Source organism: Ovis canadensis, chromosome 12 (genome assembly GCF_042477335.2).
Source record: "Ovis canadensis isolate MfBH-ARS-UI-01 breed Bighorn chromosome 12, ARS-UI_OviCan_v2, whole genome shotgun sequence".
Classification (NCBI taxonomy): Eukaryota; Metazoa; Chordata; class Mammalia; order Artiodactyla; family Bovidae; genus Ovis; species Ovis canadensis.
Window position 1 is genome coordinate 55,834,389 of NC_091256.1, and position 20,736 is coordinate 55,855,124.

General features: G+C 44.0%; 1 long non-coding RNA gene across 1 annotated transcript; it reads left to right on the top strand.

Annotated features, from left to right (window-relative positions):
- Positions 1 to 2,679: 2,679 nt before the first annotated feature.
- On the top strand, positions 2,680 to 11,745 carry LOC138415896 (uncharacterized). The gene is made up of 2 exons (XR_011247438.1): positions 2,680 to 2,824; positions 10,721 to 11,745. It is a non-coding gene; the product is annotated as an uncharacterized lncRNA (long non-coding RNA).
- Positions 11,746 to 20,736: the final 8,991 nt, after the last annotated feature.

The following is a 20,736-nucleotide window of genomic DNA, read 5'->3' on the forward strand; positions in this document are numbered from 1 at the left end:
GAGCAAGTGTGTTTTAATTTTATGGCTGCAGTCACCATCTGCAGTGATTTTGGAGCCCCAAAAAAGAAAATCTATCACTGTTTCCACTTTTTTCCCATCTATGTGCCGTGAAGTGATGGGACCAAATGACATGATCTTAGTGTTTTGAATGTTGAGTTTTAAACCAGCTTTTTCACTCTCTTCTTTCGTCTTCATCAAGAGGCTCTGTAGTTCCTTTTCACTTTCTGCCATCAGGGTAATGTCATCTGCATATCTGAGGTTGTTGATATTTCTCCGGGCAATCTGGATTCCAGCTTGTGATTCATCAGGCCCTGCATTACATATGGTGTACTCTCAAAATAAGGTAAATAAGCAGGGTGACAATATACAGCCTTGTCATACTCCTTTCCCCATTATGAACCAGTCTGTTGTTCCATGTCTGGTTCTAACTGTTGTTTCTTGACCCACATATAGGGGTCTTGGGGGACAGGTGAGGGGATGTGGTACTGCTCTGTTAATATGAGAAAAGTCTGAGACTTACAGAAGAGCATCACCAACTTAGGGATAACAGTAGGAACCTCCCTCCACCAAAATGAACTCAATCTCCAGATAAGAGTCCTCCATCACACAGCAAAATAAATGTCTATCAATTGTAGAGGCTGAAGGCCTGGGCATAAAGGACTGAGGCCAGTCAGGCTAGCCAAGGGGAAGACCAGGAGAGGCTGCTGCTCTGAAGGCCACAGGATGAAGGCAGGGTGACTGGGAGGAGGAGCTTGGAGAGACTCTCTGGCCCTTGAAAGACCAGCTGACACTGCAAAGCACACTCCAGGGGCCTCCTCTGTCCCTTCCCTCCTGCTCTACCAACCATACTCCTGGAGAGGCAGGTGGAGGCTGAAACCATTTTCTTCTGTCAAGACTGGGTGGAAAATCTAAACAGACATTTTTCCAAAGAAGACATACAGATGGTTAAAAACCATATGAAAAGGTGCTCAGCATCACTAATTATTAGAGAGGTGCAAATCAAAACTTGAATGAGGCCTCACCTCACACTGGCCATCCTCAAAAAATCTACAAATGTGGAGAGAATGTAGAGAAAGAGGAGCCCTCCCACTTTGGTGGGAATGTAAATTGGTGCACCCTCTGCAGAGAACAGTATGGAGGTTCCTTAAAAAACTAAACATAGAGCTACCATATGACCTAGCAATCCCATACCTGGGCATTTATTCAGAGAAAACAATAATTTGAAAAGAATCATGCACCCCAGTATTCACTGCAGCACTATTTACAATAGCCAGGACATGGAAGCAACTTAATTGTCCACAGAGAAATGGATACAGAAGCTGTGGTATGTGTGTGCAATGGAATATTATTCATCCATAAAAAATAATGAAATAATGCCATTTACAGCACCATGGATGGACCCAGGGATTATCATACTAAGTAAGTCAGAGAAAGACAAGTATCACATGATATCACTCATGTTTGGAATCTAAAAAAAGGTTACAAATGAACATATCTACAAAACAGAAATAGAGTTACTTATGCAGAAAATAAACTTATGGTTATAGGGCAGTCAGGAGTAGGAGGGGAGGGATAAATTTGGAGATTGGGGTTGACTATCTAACATAACATAACATAAAACAGACAACTAATAAGGACCTACCGTACAGCACAGGGAACTCTACTCAACATTACATAATGACCTATATGGGAAAAGAGTGTAACAAAGAGTGGAGATATATGTATATATCTGGTATAGGGCTTCCCAGGTAGCACCAGTGGTAAAAAAAAAACCCACCTGCCAATGCAGAAGACATAAGAGACAGGATTTGATCCCTGGGTCAGGAAGATCCCCTGAAGAGGGCATGGCAACCCACTCCAGTGTTCTTGCCTGGAGAATCCCATGGACAGAGGAGCCTGGTGGGCTACAGTTCATAGGACTGCAAAAAGTCAGACACGACTGGGCGACTAAGCACACGTGCATTCGTGTATAGTGAAACAGATTCATTTCGCTGTATACATAAAGTTAATACAACATTGTAAGTCAACTATACCTCAATAAAAAAATTAAAAAAAAAAACCCAGAAAACTCAAAAAATCTCAAAAGAAAAAGAAATGGGAGATCTCAAAGAGCAAAACATAATCACATCCACCTTTGTTTCCTAGATAAAAATGAAGTTTATATTTCTCACTTCTGACCATAGAATTATTTCACATGTAGTGTGGATTTTGTCTTCACAAAATGACATCTGTATTTATGTACGGCCTGCTTTCCCTGGGCTGTCTGTCCTAAGATAGAGCCAGCAGCTCCAATAATAATTCCTGCACAGAGTCCATGGGGTCAGTGGGCAGAGAAATGCCACTCATCCGTCAATCCTGGCAGCTCAGCTCCCCAGAGGCCAGAGATGCTCCTGAAAAGTTCTTTGTCCTCAGGGATGGAAAAAATCCCAGGCTTTGTTTACCCCAGAGCCCCCATCCACAACAGAATCTGCCGTCTTTGTATATTACAATAGCAGGAAACCTAGTGATAGAGAATCGGCATTCTTTATTGGGCTTGATTCATTAACCTTAAGATTCACTTAATTTTATCTTTACCCCTTCTTAGTTACAAAAAAAAAGAAAAAGGTTTGAAACCAGCATCAAACCGGAAGTGCCTCAGGTGAGGTTTCTCCTCAGCCAGGCAAAATAAACACGCCCACCAGGGCCATCAGCACAGGCCACCGGTGGCAAAGATCCAAGTCACAGCAGCTGGGGTTCTGCTGACAGAGTTGTGGCTCCTCCCTGTCCACACTCACGGCATGAGGCCAGCAGGATGTGTGACAAGATTTTCCTTTCAGGCTGAACGGTAGGCTGATTTTCCTTTTTCAGCTTAGGGGTGCAGGGTGTTAAAAGGGTCAGGAGATCAGAGTTTCCTAGCCCTGTTCACAACTATAAGCTGACACCCATCTCACCACTCCTAGGTCTGCTGCTGTCTGGGGAAACGGGGTTTTCTGTGTGGCTGCTCAAAACCCCTCTTGGAGGGGGCAGCTGGCTGGAGCAGGATGGTGGGCGGTGTGGATGGCAATCAGGCAGCTTGTTTGCAGGCAGTCACGTGCTCTCCTCCTCCTGGGTGGTGTCCCCACCCACATCATGATGAATGCCCTAGAATCTGGCCCGACCCAGAGCAGTAATTTCCTGTGAGTGGAAGGGTCAGGCATATCACTTAACTGATATCAATCTGGATCCTGGAACAAGCTCTGCTGGTAACTAGCCCTGTGCCAATGAGCAAACCATTTATACCTGTCTGGGTTCCTTCATTTGTAATAGTAGGGGGCAGGGAGGTCCTTGATGGGCCAAGTCCCTTCCGGTCTAACCTCTATGGTATTGTGATTTCCTTTGCAGAAGCAAGTAAAGGAGCAAGGGGATTATATTATAAAAGACTAAATCTATCATAGCAAGAACACTGCTCATGCATGTGTTGATTTTTAAAGCAGCCCTTTAAAAAAACAGTTGAGCAGATAAGGAAATGTATGTGCATATAAAACCTTGTGGCTCAGCCTTGACTCAGCTTAGAAGCTGAGGGCAAATGAGTATTCATAAGATTGAATCATAGTAAGCATTCACCCAGCAGAAGAATGTTTCTGTTCTCTACTCCACTTGGTCTCACAAACCTGCCTTTATTAACTACTGTGTGACATCAGACACTCTGGGATTTTTTTTTTAAAATCAGGGGGTTGGTATAAAATGTCTAGTAATATTCCTTTGTATGTATGCACCGCAACTTCTTCATCCGTTGTTCTCTCGATGGACATCTAGGTTGCTTGCATTTTCTGGCTATTGTAAATAGTGCTACAGTGAACATTGGGGTACATGTGTCTTTTTCAATAATGTTTTTCTCAGGCTATATGCCCAGTAGTGGGATTGCAAGTGCAGGGAGAATATATCAATAACCTCAGATATGCAGGTGACACCACCCTTATGGCAGAAAGCAAAGAGGAACTGAAGGGCCTTTTGATGAAAGTGAAAGAGAAGAGTGAAAAACCTGGCTTAAAATTCAACATTCAAAAAACTAAGATTATGGCATCCAGTCCCATCACTTCATGGCAAATAGATGGCAAAACAATGGAAACAGTGAGAGACTTTATTTTCTTGGGCTCCAAAATTACTGTAGATGGTGACTGCAGCCATGAAATTAAAAGGCACTTGCTCCTTGAAAGAAGAGCTCTGACAAACCTAGACAGCATATTAAAAAGCAGAGACATTATTATGCTAACAAAGGTCCGTCTAGTCAAAGCTATGGTTTTTCCAGTGGTCATGTATGGATGTGAGAGTTGGACTACAAAGGAAGCTGAGTGCCGAAGAATTGATGCTTTTGAACTGTGGTGTTGGAGAAGACTCTTGAGGGTCCCTTGGACTGCAAGGAGATCCAACCAGTCAATCCTAAAGGAAATCAATCCTAAATATTCATTGGAAGAACTGATGCTGAAGCTGAAACTTCAATACTTTGGCCACCTGATGTGAAGAAGTGACTCATTGGAAAAGACCTTGATGCTGGGAAAGATTGAAGGCAGGAGAAGATGGGGAAAACAGAGGATGAGATGGTTGGGTGGCATCACCGACTCGATGGACATGAGTTTGAGCAAGCTCTGGGAGTTGGTGATGGACAGGGAAGCTTGGTATGCTGCAGTCCAAGGGATCGCAAAGAGTCAGACACGACTGAGTGACTGAACTGAACTGAACTGATGGTAGTTTTATTCCAATTTTTTAAAGATATCTCCATACTGTTCCCTATAGTGGCTGTATCAATTTACATTCCCACCAACAGTGCAAGAGAGTTCCCTTTTCTTCATACCTTCTACCTGATTAACCTATTCGCAAGGCAGGGATAGAGATGCAGACATAGAGAACAGGCTTGTGGACACAGCAGGGGAAGGAGGGTGGGATGAATTTGGAGAGTATCACAGAAGCATATACACTGCCATGTATGGAACAGATAGCTAGTGGAAAGTTGCTGTATAGCGCAGGGAGCTCAACCTGGTGCTCTATGACGACCTAGAGGGGTGGGGTGGGGGTAGAGGTGGGAGGGAGGTTCAGGAGGGAGGGGACATATGTATACTTATGGCTGATTCACATTGTTGTATGGCAGAAACCGACACAACACTGTAAAGCAATTATCTTTCAATTAAAAATAAATTTAAAAATTTCTCTGAAAGTCCAATCAAGGTCATCCTCCATTATGTTGTTTGTCTCTTAAGAATAAATTCATCTCTGAGTCTCTCTGTCTCAGCTGACAAACTGGTCCATTTCCTCTTTGCAGACAATACGCTCTGCAATCCATCCTTTTCTTGTTGGAGAATTCAGAGTGAAGGTCAGTGTTCAGTTCAGTACTTTTTATTACCCTGAGTCCTTCATTGTAATTTTACCTGTCACTTCACTCTTATTTTAATGATTTTGGGTTTCACTGAGGTACTAATTTTTTGTTAATGATTCATTCATTCATTCAAGAAATTGTTTAGATTTATAGAAAAGCTGCACAGAAAGTACAGAGAATTACCATATCTCCCCTTCCTCTCCTTGTATACAGTTTGCCGTATTATTAACATCTTTCATTCGCGGTACACTTGCTACAGTTGATAAGGAAGTATTGATACATTATTATTAATTAAAGCTTATAGTTTATGCTAGGGTTCACTCTCTGTGCTGTGCTCTAAGGGTTTTGATAAACACATAATATCATGTGTCCACCATCGAAGTATCATGCTGAAAAATTTCACTGCCGTAAGAATCCCCTGGCTCCATCTATTCATACCCTCTCCTTTCCCTATAACCCCTGGCAACCCTTATATTTCTACCATCTCCCTAGCTTTGCTTTTCCAGAAAGCAAAAAAAGTCATGCAGTTGGAATCATACAGGAGGTATGTAGCTTTTTCAGACTGGTTTATTTCACTTAGTAATATGTATTCGAGGCTTCACCATACCTTTCTGCGGAGAAGGCAATGACACCCCACTCCAGTACTCTTGCCTGGAAAATCCCATGGGCGGAGGAGCCTGGTAGGCTGCAGTCCATGAGGTCACTAAGAGTCGAACACGACTGAGCGACTTCTCTTTTGCTTTTCACTTTCATGCATTGGAGAAGGAAATGGCAACCCACTCCAGTGTTCTTGCATGGAGAATCCCAGGGACGGGGGAGCCTAGTGGGCTGCCATCTATGGGGTCACACAGAGTCAGACACGACTGAAGCGACTTAGCAGCAGCAGCAGCATACCTTTCTGTGGCTTGAGAGCTCATTTCTTTTTATAGTGATAAAATAATATGAATAATAAACTGAATAATATTCTATTGCATGGATGTGCCACAATTTGGTTACCCATTTGCTTATGAAAGAATATCTTGATTGCTTTTAATTTTTAGTGGTGGTGGTTTAGTCACACTAAATTGTGTCTGACCCTTGCGACCCCATGGACTGTAGCCTGCCAAGCTCCGCTGTCCACGGGATTTCCTGGGCAAGAATATAGGTCACCATTTCCTTCTCCAGGGGATCTTCATGATCCAGGGATCAAACCCACATCTCTGCTTGGCAAATGGATTTTTTGCCCCTGAGCCACCAATTTATGCTCAAAATTCTCCAAGCCAGGCTTCAGCAATACGTGAACCGTGAACTCCCTGATGTTCAAGCTGGTTTTAGAAAAGGCAGAGGAGCCAGAGATCAAATTGCCAACATCCGCTGGATCATGGAAAAAGCAAGAGAGTTCCAGAAAAACATCTACTTCTGCTTTATTGACTATGCCAAAGCCTTTGACTGTGTGAATCACAATAAACTGTGGAAAATTCTGAAAGAGATGGGAATACCAGACCACCTAACCTGCCTCTTGAGAAATCTGTATGGAGGTCAGGAAGCAACAGTTAGAACTGGACATGGAACAACAGACTGGTTCCAAATAGGAAAAGTGCAGAGTACATCATGAGAAACGCTGGACTGGAAGAAACACAAGCTGGAATCAAGATTGCTGGGAGAAATATCAATAACCTCAGATATGCAAATGATACCACCCTTAAGGCATAAAGTGAAGAGGAACTCAAAGTCTCTTGATAAAAGTGAAATAGGAGAGTTAAAAGTTGGCTTTAAGCTCAACATTCAGAAAACGAAGATCATGGCATCTGGTTCCATCACTTCATGGGAAATAGATGGGGAAACAGTGGAAACAATGTCAGACTTTATTTTTTTGGGCTCCAAAATCATTGCAGATGGTGACTGCAGCCATGAAATTAAAAGACACTTACTCTTTGGAAGAAAAGTTATGAACAACCTAGGTAGCATATTCAAAAGCAGAGACATTACTTTGCCGACTAAGGTCCGTCTAGTCAAGGCTATGGTTTTTCCAGTGGTCATGTGTGGATGTGAGATTTGGACTGTGAAGAAGGCTGAGTGCCGAAGAATTGATGCTTTTGAACTGTGGTGTTGGAGAAGACTCTTGAGAGTCCCTTGGACTGCAAGGAGATCCAACCAGTCCATTCTGAAGGAGATCAACCCTGGGATTTCTCTGGAAGGAATGATGCTAAAGCTGAAACTTAACGCCTGTAAGAATGAAAGATTTTAAAATTAAAAATATAAATAACTAAAAAAAAATCATAAAAAAAATGAAAAAAAAAATAAAGCTGAAACTCCAGTACTTTGGCCACCTCATGCGAAGAGTTGACTCATTGGAAAAGACTTTGATGCTGGGAGGGGTTAGGGGCAGGAGGAGAAGGGGACGACAGAGGATGAGATGGCTGGATGGCATCACGGACTCGATGGATGTGAATCTGAGTGAACTTCGGGAGATGGTGATGGACAGGGAGGCCTGGCGTGCTGCGATTCATGGAGTCGCAAAGAGTCGGACACGACTGAGTGACTGAACTGAACTGAAGAAGAAAGAAACTGACTGTTACTGATTTTCATTACTATCACTTTATTGTAAGCTGCCTCTAAGCCTCTTTGGAAGTAAACAGGAATACAGGTTTGTATTGAAATATACATAACCGTTCATACCACAGAGTTCACTTTTTGAAACCTTGCCAAGTAGAATCAGGTTTAGCACAGATCTGGCTAACAGAACCAACTTGTGGGATGACTCTCTTACCTCCAGCTCTGGGAGTCTAGAGCATCCCACGCACTTTCTAAGTATGATGTGGACCAAGCATTGCTGTGTCAGGTAGAGAACTCAGCAGGGGTTTACCTCAACATGCACAAAAATTACAGACACCAAACTTTCCTGCTTCCCAGCTGGAATCAAATCCAAACTGCTGTTCATCAAGACTCGCAGATGTTGAGAACAGACTTGTGGTTGCCAAGGGTGGAGGGGGGTTGGGGAGGGATGGAGTGAGACTTTAGGATTAGCAGATGCAAACTATTATATAGAGAATGGATAAACAGGTCCGACTGTATAGCATAGGGAACTATATTCAATGTCCTGTGATAGATCATAAATGGAAAAGAATATGAAAAGGAACACATATATGTATAACTGAGTCACTTTGTTGTGCAGCAGAATTAACAACATTGTAAATCAACTACAATAAAATAAAATTTTTTTAAAAATAACTGCTTCTCAGAAATAAGCAGACAAAATTGCACTTTCTGCTATTCAAGACACTCCAGAATTCTTAATACATAGCTAATTATTTTTATTCCTAACAATACATTGGATTGGAATTATGCAGATAGAGTATGCACAGCTTGGTTATAAGCCAGAGATTAAAAAGACAGTAGAAGTTCTTCTTGGGGTGTATATTGGGTTACACTTGCCTTCTCTGAGATCTGGGCAGGAGGTCAGAACTGAATGTAAACCCAAACTGTTTTTACATTTTTGTTAAGATGAAACATGAGTGTCTGGTTTGGGGGTGTGTGGGCTTGTCTTGTCAAACAGCATTAAAAGGCTCGTTACAAAACCAAAAGAGTGGTCACTTGCCCCATTTAATTTCACTGGATACTTCCAACTCCTGTAGGTCTTTCCCCCCACCTACGTCTTTTTTCTTTTGTTCTCTCCTATCGCAATTTTGTTCTCTTCTCCTTACTGTTACATTTGGATTTCTTTGTCTTTTGTGTGTGTGTACCTATTTTAGTTTCTTGGTTTACAGTTGCCATGACGTTTTGGATAGCGGTCTCTATAGATATGTGGTTGTTTTCAGTTGCTAATCTCTTGATTTCAAATGCATTTTCAAAACCCTGGATTTGTACTCTCCTCCCAGAGTCCCAGGGACGGGGGAGCCTGGTGGGCTTCCATCTGTGGGGTCGCACAGAGTCGGACACGACTGAAGCGACTTAGCAGCAGCAGCAGCCCCAGAAGAGGACTCTTTCTGATATCATGTCTACATCTGATTGTTTTTTTTGTAAAAAGTGAAAGTGTTAGTCACTCAGTCTTGTCTGATTCTTTGTTACCATATGGACTGTAGCCCACCAGGCTCCTCTGTCCATGGGATTCTCCAGGCAAAAATAATGGAGAGGGTTGCCATGCACCCCTCCAGGGGACTTTCCTGACCCAGGAATTGAACCTGAGTCTCCTGCATCACCGACTCAATGGACATGGGTTTGGGTGGACTGTGGGGGTTGGTAATGGACAGGGAGGCCTGGCGTGCTGTGGTTCACAGGGTCGCAAAAAGTCGGACACAACTGAGCAACTGAACTAAAACTGAAACTCCTGCATCACGGGCAGACTGTTGTGTGGATACTTCCAATTCTTAGCAGATTCTTCTGGTAGTTATTTCCCTACTTGTAAGTACAGGTTTACAAGGGTTTCCCTGGTGGCTCAATTGGTAAAGAATCTGCCCACAATATGGGAGACTCAGGGTTGATCCCTGGGTCCAGAAGATCCCTTGGAGGAGGAAATGGCAACCCACTCCAGTATTCTTGCCTGGAGAATCCCATGGACAGAGGAACCCGGCGGGCTACAGCCCATGGGGTCTCAAAGAATTGGACATGACTGAAGCGATTTAGTGTGTTGTTACAACGCTTCCCAGTTGGCGCTACTGGTAAAGAACACATCTGCCAATGCAGAAGACTTAAGAGATGCAGGTTAGATCCCTGGTGTGGGAAGATCTCCTGAAGGAGGAAATGGCAACCCATTCCAGTATTCATGCCTGGAAAATTCCATAGACCCAGGCACCTGGCAGGCTACAGTCCCTGGAGCCACAGAATCAGACACGACTGAGCAACTAACACACATACACACAAGCATGCATGCACACACACACACACACATACACACACACACTTCACACACTTCTACAGGCTTCCAGGTGACCCTAAAGAACTCACCTGCCAATGCAGGAGACATAAAAGATGCCGATTCAGTCACTGGGTCAGAAAGAAGGAAATGGCTACCAACTCCAGCCTTCTTGCCTAGAGAATTCCACGGAGTGAGGCGTCTGGCGGGCTACAGTCCACGTCGTCCCAAAGAGTTAGACACGACTGAACGACTAACACTTTCATTCTTTCACAGTTGATTTACAACTCTGTCTTGACTAATCCAACTTAGATACCATCTACTGTCTTCCCATTATGGTAGCTGAGAATTTAGTGCTTTGACACCCAGTTATAGTTACAGCGTTAATTTTGGTTAAATCAGTCTTTAAAATCTATACTATTAAGACCATGTGAAACATTGTTCACTGCTGAGTCAAGTAATAAACTATGATTGTAGTTTCTTTCTTTTGCAACTTCTTGTTTGTCTCAAATTTAATAGTTTCCTTATTTTCTTCCTTTCTTCTCTTTTTGGCGATGCAGCATGCAGGATGACTGTTGCCTGATCAGGGATCAAACCTGCACGCCCTGCATTGGAAGTGCAGTCTTAACCACTAGACTGCAAGGCAAGTCCCTTTCCCTTTTTAAAAATAGTTGCCTTATATTTTAGATTTCCTTTGTGTTATCCATATCTGTACTTTCTCCCCTCATCCCTTAACTTTCCTTCTTCCCAGCTGATAATCAGTTGGTTCCATTTTTGTCTCCAAGAGACTCCTTCCTGGAACCCAGGCTCACTGATTGTGGCTAAACTTCGTTCCCCTGGCAGGTGCCATAAATTTGTCCTTGGACTTCCCCTCACCACCACCCTGGAAATTCCCTTTGCTCCTCTAAGCCTGCCTTCCTGGGATTTCCTCTTCCTCGTTCTTGGCTATTCAGGTTCCTCCCTCCCCTTCATGGACCACATCTTCCAGCAGCTTCCTGAGAAAGTATACAGAGCCAGCTGAAAGGTAGGTGCTGGAGTAAGAGAGATGGAGGTCAGAACAGCAGCTTTCTCACTGCCAGGCCTGTTTGGAAGAGGCGGCTCCCTGTCTGCCAGCCAAGGGCGCATCCTCCCTCTACACCCTAGAATTAAGTGCACCCACCCAGCTGGGCCGGAAAGCGGCAGCCTCCCCAGCTGGGCGAGACCGATGCGACACCTGCTCTCCGCAGGCTGGCAGAGCCTGAGGAGCAGAGAGGGAGGGGAGTACGATGAAGTCCAGATCCTTCTCCCCAGTGTCCCCAGCCATGCAAGTCATAATCCTGGAGAGAAGGCGTGAGTTGGGGGGTGAGAGGGGAGGGTTGTGGCCAGGCCTGAGCATCAGCATTTTTAAAGTCCCTTGGGTGACTGGATGTAGCCAGGGCAAGAACCTCTGGCCTAAGCAGAAGTGAGCAAGTTGGAAGAAAAAAAGGATTACTTTGGCGATTCAGTGGTTGAGACTCCACACTTCCACTGCAGGGGGCACAGGTTTGATCCCTGGTCAGGGAACTAAGATCCTGCATGCCCTGCAGTGCAGCAAAAAAGAGAAAAAGAAGTGAGCAGGTGGAGAAAAGAAAGGGGAAAAAAAAGGGACTTCCCTGGAGGTCCAATGGTTAAGACTCTGTGCTTCCACTGCAGAGGATATGGGTTTGATCCCAGGTCAGGGAACTAAGATCTCACATGCCACAGGGTGCAGTCTAAAAAGAAGGAGCAGGTGGCTTTTAAGGGCTCCTGTCTCCAGCCCCCTCCTCACATGGCCTCCCCTCTACTCCACAGGCTTGGGCTCCTTGCCTCCATCTGCTGTCCTCCCCTGTATCACCAATCCTGCCCCCTCCCCCTTTATCACCAATAACAGCTCAGTTGCATGTTTCTCTCCTGTTTCGACTAGGACTGAGTTTGTGTTTCAGTTTTGTGTCCTTATTTTGAGAGAGATTCCCACCAGCTGATGGAGGGGGAATAAAAGATACTTTCTGCCATCTCAAAAACAAACCATGGGGCACAGCCCAATTGAAAGACTTCTTTTACCAAGAGTTTTCTTACACTTTTTAGAAATGACTCAGAGAGATAACGAATGGGTCTATGTCTTTGAAAATATTTCTTGTTTTGAAAAGGAAGTAACAGATAAAGGATCTGAGCATCTGCTGCCAAGAGTGGATGGCTTTTAGGTCGCAAGTGATGGAGGTGGGTGGTACCCGGACTGCAGGCATCGGTGTAGTGGGGAGGGGAGCACAGCCAGACTCCCTCCTTATGAAGCCTCTTTAAATGACATGATATAGTTCAGTTTATTATGGCGACTTCCCCCAGTAACCCCTTTAATCAGCACCACACAACATAATCATTTATCTTCCCCTACGTGACCAGGGAGTCTAGTTTTGGGCACTCACCAGCAGCCACACAATTTTGGCCTAAGCCTCGCTTTTAACATCTCTGAAATAGACATACTTTTATGTGTGCCATACGCCTCTAAGAGTAAATATGAGGTACCAATTTGATCACATATGATGAGTTAAAAGGCATTTATCAGAGGTGTTACCATTATAATTCACCCAATCCTTTTTCCTCCAAGTCCAGGGGGAAGTCTCAACTGGGTGGCAGCCTTGCCCAGGACATTTCCTTCTGTATGACCTAAATAAATAAAAAATAAAATAAAATAAATTAAAAGTTTCATTCTACTTTCACATTCAAATAACAATTGCCAGGGGATCAGAAAAAGCAAATTGCAAACTCAAAATAGTCTATATTTTTAAGCAAGTGGTGCAGCTAAATTCCTATACAATATCCTGGGAAGGAAGAATTTAGGGGATCATGCCAGATGGTGCTAGTGGTAAAGAACCCGCTTACTGGTGCAAGAGACATAAGAGACTGGGCTCCATCCCTGGGTCAAGAAGATCCCCTGGAGGAGGGCATGGCAATCTACTTTATTATTCTTGCCTGTAGAGTCCCCTGGACAGAGGAGCCTGGCAGGCTACAGTCTATGGGGTCGCAGAGTTGGACACGCCTGAGGCAACTTCACATGCACACATGCACCGCACTTAACTTGGAAATGAACTGGGGGCAAATCGCACTGCCGCAGCCCGCTCCAGCTGCCATGACACAACACGGCAGACAGCAACAGAAGTTATTTTCTCACAGCTCTGGAGGCTGAAGGCCCAAGGTCAAGGTCCAGCATGGTCAGGTTCTGGTGAGAGCACCCTTCCTGGCTTGCAGATGGCCACCTTCTGGCTGCGTGCTCCTGAGATGGGGAGAGAGTTAGGGTATCTCTTCCTTTTCTTATAAAGACACCAGTCCTGTTGGATTAGGGCCCAACCCTTATGACCTCATTTAACCTGACTTCCTTAAAGGCCTGTCTCTGAATATAATCTTGTTGGGGGTTAGAAATTCAACTTATGGATTCAGGGGGACACAATTCAGTTCCTCCTCTCACGTGTGGGTTCTGTCTTCCTGAATGAGCAGTGATAGAAAAAGCGAGTGTCTGGGACTGTAGCCAGAGTCTAGTCTAGACCAGAAGTAGAAATAAACTGGAATTTCCAGAATTAAAACTGTGGATCATGGCCAAGCTGATCTCCCAGGCTTAGGGGAGCTTTCCAGACTCTGGGATATCAATATGAACTACCTCCTGAAAGCCCCAATGTCTGCTCACTGCACATTAATGCTTTTGGAAATCAGCTGAACCCTTGTAAACGTTCAACCGCTGTTCTGAAGCATAGCTGCCTTCACACTGATGATTCTGGAAGCATTTTCCTTTGATAACTCGTTGGAGGAGGTTGATTGAAATACTGCATTTCTGAATCTGAAACCACAAGAAGATTTAAGTCTCTGCGTGTTGGCGTTGAGGTCAGAGGATCTGCCACCACGGAATTCAAAGTTCTTTGTGGTTTGACATAATAGCTACCTATTAAGTTTGCCTTCTGCTTGACCTGTGCAACTGCCATTTAGGAAAGGGAAAGCTGTCATCCATCATGTGTCTTTATAAAGAACTTCTTTAAACTTTATCTTATGAAACTGTTTTCATAATTATTTAGCTTTGCTCCATTTCCAGAGCACTGCACAAGACGTACAAAGAGAGAAAAAATACGACCCTTTAGGATCAAGCCAAAAAAATCTTCCAAACTAACAAGAATAAAAGGGATTGGTAATTTTTTTTTTTTAAAAGAACGTAAATCATATCATGGGTATTCCCTGGTGGCTTAGATGGTAAAAAATCTGCCTGCAATGCGGGAGACCCAGGTTTGATCCCTGGGTCAGGAAGATACCCTGGAGAAGGAAATGGCAACCCACTCCAGTATTCTTGCCTAACATATTACGAAATAAGCCCAAAATAAAATCTACTTTATTTAAAAAAACAATAACAAAGCTGCCAGATTTTGTTCTGGGGTTCCTTGGGTGATTCATTCAGCCTGCATCATCCAATGTCATTACGTCCGCACCCCTCTACAATGATATCTAATGATCAGAATGCTGATCCCAAGGCCCAGTACCTCCTGAGTCATCATTCATGATGAAATAATTTGCAGTGGAAAACCAAAAACAGCAACAAAATATTTGGTTTCTCGGATAATTTGCTGACTTTTAAGTCACATAAAAGCTGTATCTTTATGCATATTTTTTAAAGTTCACTATGAAGTATACTGTCAAGAAGAGAATAGAACATATTTTGTTCAACAGTTTGTGCACTTGATTGATAATTTTAAAAATTGGGCACAATATATAGTCTTTGTTTGTACTTTTGCCCAGGCCCTACAAAGATTAGAGCAGGCCTACCCTCCACAACATGCCACTCCAGACTCCTTTTATCTTTGTGTTCTGCCATCTTTAGAATGTCACTTTCGGCTTTGCGGATTCTTACCTCATGGTTCAAGGTGGCTGCTCCAGCTCCAGTTTCATGGCCATATTCCAAGGAGGAAGATGAAAACAAAGAAGAGGATAAGGCGGCGGTGTATCACAAAAACAAAGTCTTTAGATTGCAAAGATAATTTTGGTTTCAGGCAGCGAATTTTAAATCGTTAAAGCTAGGTGCAAACACATCTTTATAAATCAAAATAGGAATCGTTATTGTCAACACATTTTTGCCAAGGAGAAATAAGTTTGCTTCTTCCTGTGGTGTAAAGATCCATGCTTTGGGATTCAACAGACTGTTGGAAAGCATTTTCTGCATCTTGCTGGTTGTGAAGGGTTTTCCTTGCAGAAAGTTGTTGAGATGTTTGAAGAAGTGGTAGTCAGTTAGTGAGAAGTAAGGTGAATGTGGAGGATGAGGCAAAACTCCGTCGTCTAAATTGTTCAATTTTAAAGTGATGATTGTGCAATGTGCAGTCAGGTGTTCTCATGGAGAAGAATTGGGCCCTTTCTGTTGACCGTTGCTGCCTGCAGGCATTACAGTTTTCGGTACATCTAATTGATTTGTGAATTAGCATGAAGAGACATCACTTTGCTGACAAAGGTCCATCTAGGCAAAGCTATGGTTTTTCCAGTAGTCATGTACAGATGTGAGACTTGGACCATAAAGAAGGCTGAGTGCCGAAGAATCGATGCTTTTGAACTGTGGTGCTGGAGAAGACTCTTGAGAGTCCCTTGGACTGCAAGGAGATCAAACCAGTCCATTCTAAAGGAAATCAAGCCTGAACATTCATTGGAAGGACTGATGCTGAAGCTGAAGACCCCAATACTTTAGTCACCTGATGCCAAGAGCCAACTCATTGGAAAAGACCCTGATGCTGGGAAAGATTGAAGGCAGGAGGAGAAGGGGACAACTGAGTAAGAGATGATTGGATGGCCTCATGGACTGGATGGACATGAATTTGAGCAAGCTCCAGAAGGTGCTGAAGGACAAGGAAGCCTGGTGTGCTGCAGTCCATTGGGGTCACAAAGAGTCGGACGTGACTGAGCAACTGAACAACAACAAGAACAACATTGATTTGCTGAGCATTACTTCTCGGATGTAATAGTCTCGCTGGGATTTAGAAAGCTGTAATGGATCAGACAGACAGCAGTCCACCAAACAGTGACCAGGACCTTTTTCTGGTGGAAGTTTGGAGCTTCTTTGGAAGTTCTTTGGAGCTTCTTCTCTGTCCGACCACTGAGCTGTCACCACTGGTTTTCATATAAAATCCACTTTTCATTGCACATCACAATCCAATTGAGAAATGGTTCATTGTTGTTGTGTAGAATAAGAGAAGACACTTCAAAATGACATTTTTTAAAAATTTGTGGTCAGCTCATGAGGCACCCACTTTTTCACTTTTCCAGTTTGCTTCAAATGGGGAACAAGCTTAGAATGGTCAGCACTGAGTTCTTTGACAAAGACTGCTGCAGGGAAAGGTGAAGGCAAAAGGAGAAGGGGAATGCAGAGGATGAGATAAGGTTAGATAGCATCACTGACTCAATGGACACGAATTTGAGCAAACTCCGAGAGATAGTGAAGGACAGGGAAACCTGGCATGCTGTAGTCCATGGGGTCTCAAAGAGTCAGACACTACTGAGTGACTGAATTACAACAGCGATTAGAGAAAAGGAGATAATGGTTATTAAATAGGCAAGTACCAGTGTCTGCCACATGCAAGGGCCAAGAGCAATGACTCCTAGGGATGCCTGGTCCCAGGATTCATGAGTCATGTGAAGTTGCCTAATCACACCTGAGTGACTGTCCACACCAGATGCTACTGACAAGTCAAGGTCCTGATGGACCTGAACGTGGAACCTGGGGTAGAGCTGAGACCACAGACAAGGGGCCATCAGGGAGCCCAGTGTGGAGCAGCTATGGAAGGAAGAGGCACATGGACCAAGGCCCAAGGTTTCCAAATTTGTTCTAGAAGGCCACCTGGCAACTCATCTCAAAAGCTATGAGAAAATGGGAACTTGCACTTCTGAAGAGGCTGATTATAGCTCAGCTCAGATTATAGCTCCACCCAGGTCCTGGAGTTATTCTGAGCCCAGGTGACACACTATTTGCCCATTTTGTTTGAGCTCCCTCAGGACCACCTCTGGACATGAGTTTGAGCAAACTAGTGGAGGACAGGGGAGTCTGGCATGCTGCAGTCTGTGGGGTTGCAAAGAGTCAGAACGACTTAGCGACTGAACAACAGGACCACCTGGGCCTTTGTGCCTCCATCAGCCAGAGATGGTTTGAGTGGCAGTCTCAGATCTTCCATGTGAAGGGCCTGAGGGGCAGCATTCTGACAGACAGTGAGATGAAGAGACACAGCAAAGTTGCCAGGCAGGATTTGCACAGCATGATGTTAGCATTTGCAGATTATTTTTTATTTAGGTTGCTGGGATGGTAGTGGGGGGGATTGATGGTAAATTTCAAACACAATCACCTAATCTCAACTTATATTAAAAATGTTTATTTAAACTTTATCACATTTAAGGAAAGTCATACTCTTAGTGTTAGTCATGTCCTACTCTTTGGGACCTCATGGACTGTAGCCCACCAGACTCCTCTGTCCAAGGAATTTCCCAGGCAAGAATACTGGAGTGGGTTGCCATTCCCTTCTCCAGGGGATCTTCCCAACCCAGGGATCAAATCCAGGTCTCCTGCATTAGAAGGCAGATTCTTTATGGTCTGAGCCACCAGGGAATGCCGCACAAGAAGTTAAGTTCTAACTGAGAGCCCCAGGGATTGAACCTGGAGCTTCATGCTTAATTTACTCTAAATGAATTCCTTTAGGAAAGGTATAATTTATCAGCAAATTTTAAAGCAATATATTTTGTGACAAATGTAGATTCAAAGTTAAGTATGTATTGATGGCATCAAAAAAAGAACATTTTATAGATTATTTGGAAATTTTTGCATTTTTAAAACTAGGTTTTAATAACTGAGGTTTTTAATTTATAGATAAATCACTATTTTTGCTTCTAAATGACAAATGGGAAGGTTCCAGACTACCAGGTGAAAGCACCCCTCAGCAAAAACACAACCTGGGCGTGCATAATCTTTATTCCTAGAAAACGACAAGCAAGATTGGACGTCATTGTCCAATCTTCTAGCTTTTAATTTTGGAAAATTTTAATTTGGATCTGATGAAAACAATTAAGAAAGCTGGGAAACCATATTATAGGCAATTTGTGGAAATTTTATCATTCTGGTGGTGCAGAGATAAAGAATCCACCTGCCAGTGCAAGGGACACAAGAGAGGTAGGTTCACTCCCTGAGTTGGGAAGATCCTCTGGAGAAGGGCATGGCTACCCACTCCTGTATTCTTGCCTGGAAAATTGCATGGACAGAAGAGGCTGGCAGGCTACAGTCCATGAGGTCACAAAGAGTCAGACTCAACTGAGCACACACACGCACATACACACACATCTTGCCATTTAGCGTTTATTTTTCATCAGCAGTGTTCCTTAAGCTTTCTTTAATCCAAGAGGCATTATGGTTAGAAATTTAAAAATGGGGACTTCCTTGATGGCCCAGTGGCTAGGAGCTTCCACTGCAGGGGCACGTGTTCTACTTGCTTGGGAACTAAGACCCTGCATACCATGTGGCACAGCCAAAAAATAAAGTAGAATAAAATCTGTTCTTAAGAAAGAAATTTAAAAATGAAAGTGATTTCCGTGTGCCAGACTGAGGCCCAAGGTGTTGATACCACTCAGGGCTCAGAGAAAACCAACCAAAGGTTAAGTTTAGTCATTGTTTCACTTTAAAAAATAGAAATGGAAGCATGTCACTCTGCACTTTAGGGATGTAAACCTTTGGGTCCACCATGACAAACCACTTCCTCCCAAATCTCTTGTGGATATCTCAGATCCTTGAGCTCAGGGCCCGTCTTTCCAGCCCACTGACTGCTCCTCTGTCTAACTCTGCTCAGATGTCCTGTAATTTCTGTGGCCAGAGAAGACACTCAGCCATGCTGTCCCTCGGCCAAGATGAACGAAGCCTGCGCCCCCAGAGAGCTGCTAAGACAGCAGCTGTAGAAACATACAGTGCTGGGTTTCAACATGCAAACGACCACATTTCCTTGACCTCGGGTGTCCTCGGAAACATTCCCCACCAATGAGTACAAATTCTGCTCTTGGAATGTGGTAAATTGAGAAATTCAACACAAACACCCCAATCTGACAGCCTTCCTTCTGGCCTTTCATGGCATTGTTTATGGAGCTAGATTTTCGCAAATGCATTCCTTTAGGTTCAAGGTTTTAGACTTTTTTTTCTTTTTTCCCTTAAGCCCAGAAACTAAATTTCTTCCTAAGAGGAAGCTGGTCGTGGTTCTCGTGCTCTACGGTACGGGCAAGTGGACTGGGTCGGGTTTCAGTTACCCTGTAATCATCCTGCCATCCTGATGGCCGACGAACTTCCTTTTATGGAATTGCTTCTTCCCCTTCAGGGCAACCTGATGGGACTGAAAACCCTGGCTCAGGCCTCCCACTGAGGGTTTGAAGGGACATGCTTCCAGGTCTCCCAGAACCAGAACCGGAACTGCATCATTTCCATTCCAAACCCAGGGCCCACACCACACATCCCTCCTAAGAGCCAGTGTGGCCCTTCTAATGCATTCCCTTTTGCTTAACTGAATTCTAACCAGGGCTGCTGCTGCGTGTGCGCTCAGTCGTGTCTGACTCTTTGTGACCCCATGAACTGTAGCCTGCCAGGCTCCTCTCCATGGGATTCTTCAGGCAAGAATACAGGAGTGGGTTGCCATGCCCGCACCCCCCCGCCCCCAGCCCTGCCAGGGATCTTCCCGACCCGGGGATCAAATCCATGTCTCTTATGTCTCCTGCATTGGCAGGTGGGTTCTTTACCAGCTGAGCTAACTCTACCAGTGACCCCAGTGTAAACCACAGGAGCCCATCCCTGTCTGCTCCAGTCAGAATTCTGGGCAGAAATTAGCTTTAGCTCAAATATTGATATATATTGGAGTAGGAAATGGCAACCCACTCCAGTACTGTTGCCTGAAAAATCCCATGGACAGAGGAACCTGGTGGACTACAGTCCACAGGGTCGAAAAAAGTCAGACACCTCTGATTGGCTGAGCACTCATTGATATATTCTCTGTCAGAAACACTGTGGACCTGTTAGGTACCAATGAGATGTGCTCAAACCTCCTGGAAGTCTGTCCCAGAGATGCATCTTCACACAGCCACAGTTGTTTTCACTAAAGTTTTTTTTCTTTTCCATGAAAATCTTCAAAGGATTCATACAATCTTTTTACAATGGGATTATGGGTCTCACACCAAACTCTGCATGAAACATTCATTTTAAGGAGCATTCATCCAGAGTCCTGAGGCCAATGCTGGGAAACAAAGTATCCAGAACGCTGGGCATCTGGAACCGGAGCTCGAGTTCACAGAAACCCAGGCACCAACTTCAATTTCTCTTACCCAGTGAGGCCATGAACTGAAACTGAGTTTGGTTCAAGAAACAAGAGTCCAAAGTTGATAAGCATTTTCTAGAACACCACGATGACTGCTGGAGCAAGCTCTTCTTCAATGAGGATAATGAGCCCAGGGTATAAAAAGTTCAAGGACACAGAAAAAACATGGACTGTATTGATGGGCCCCTTTGTGTCCACGGGTTTCCCTGATTACACAGTTGGTAAAGAATCCACCTGCA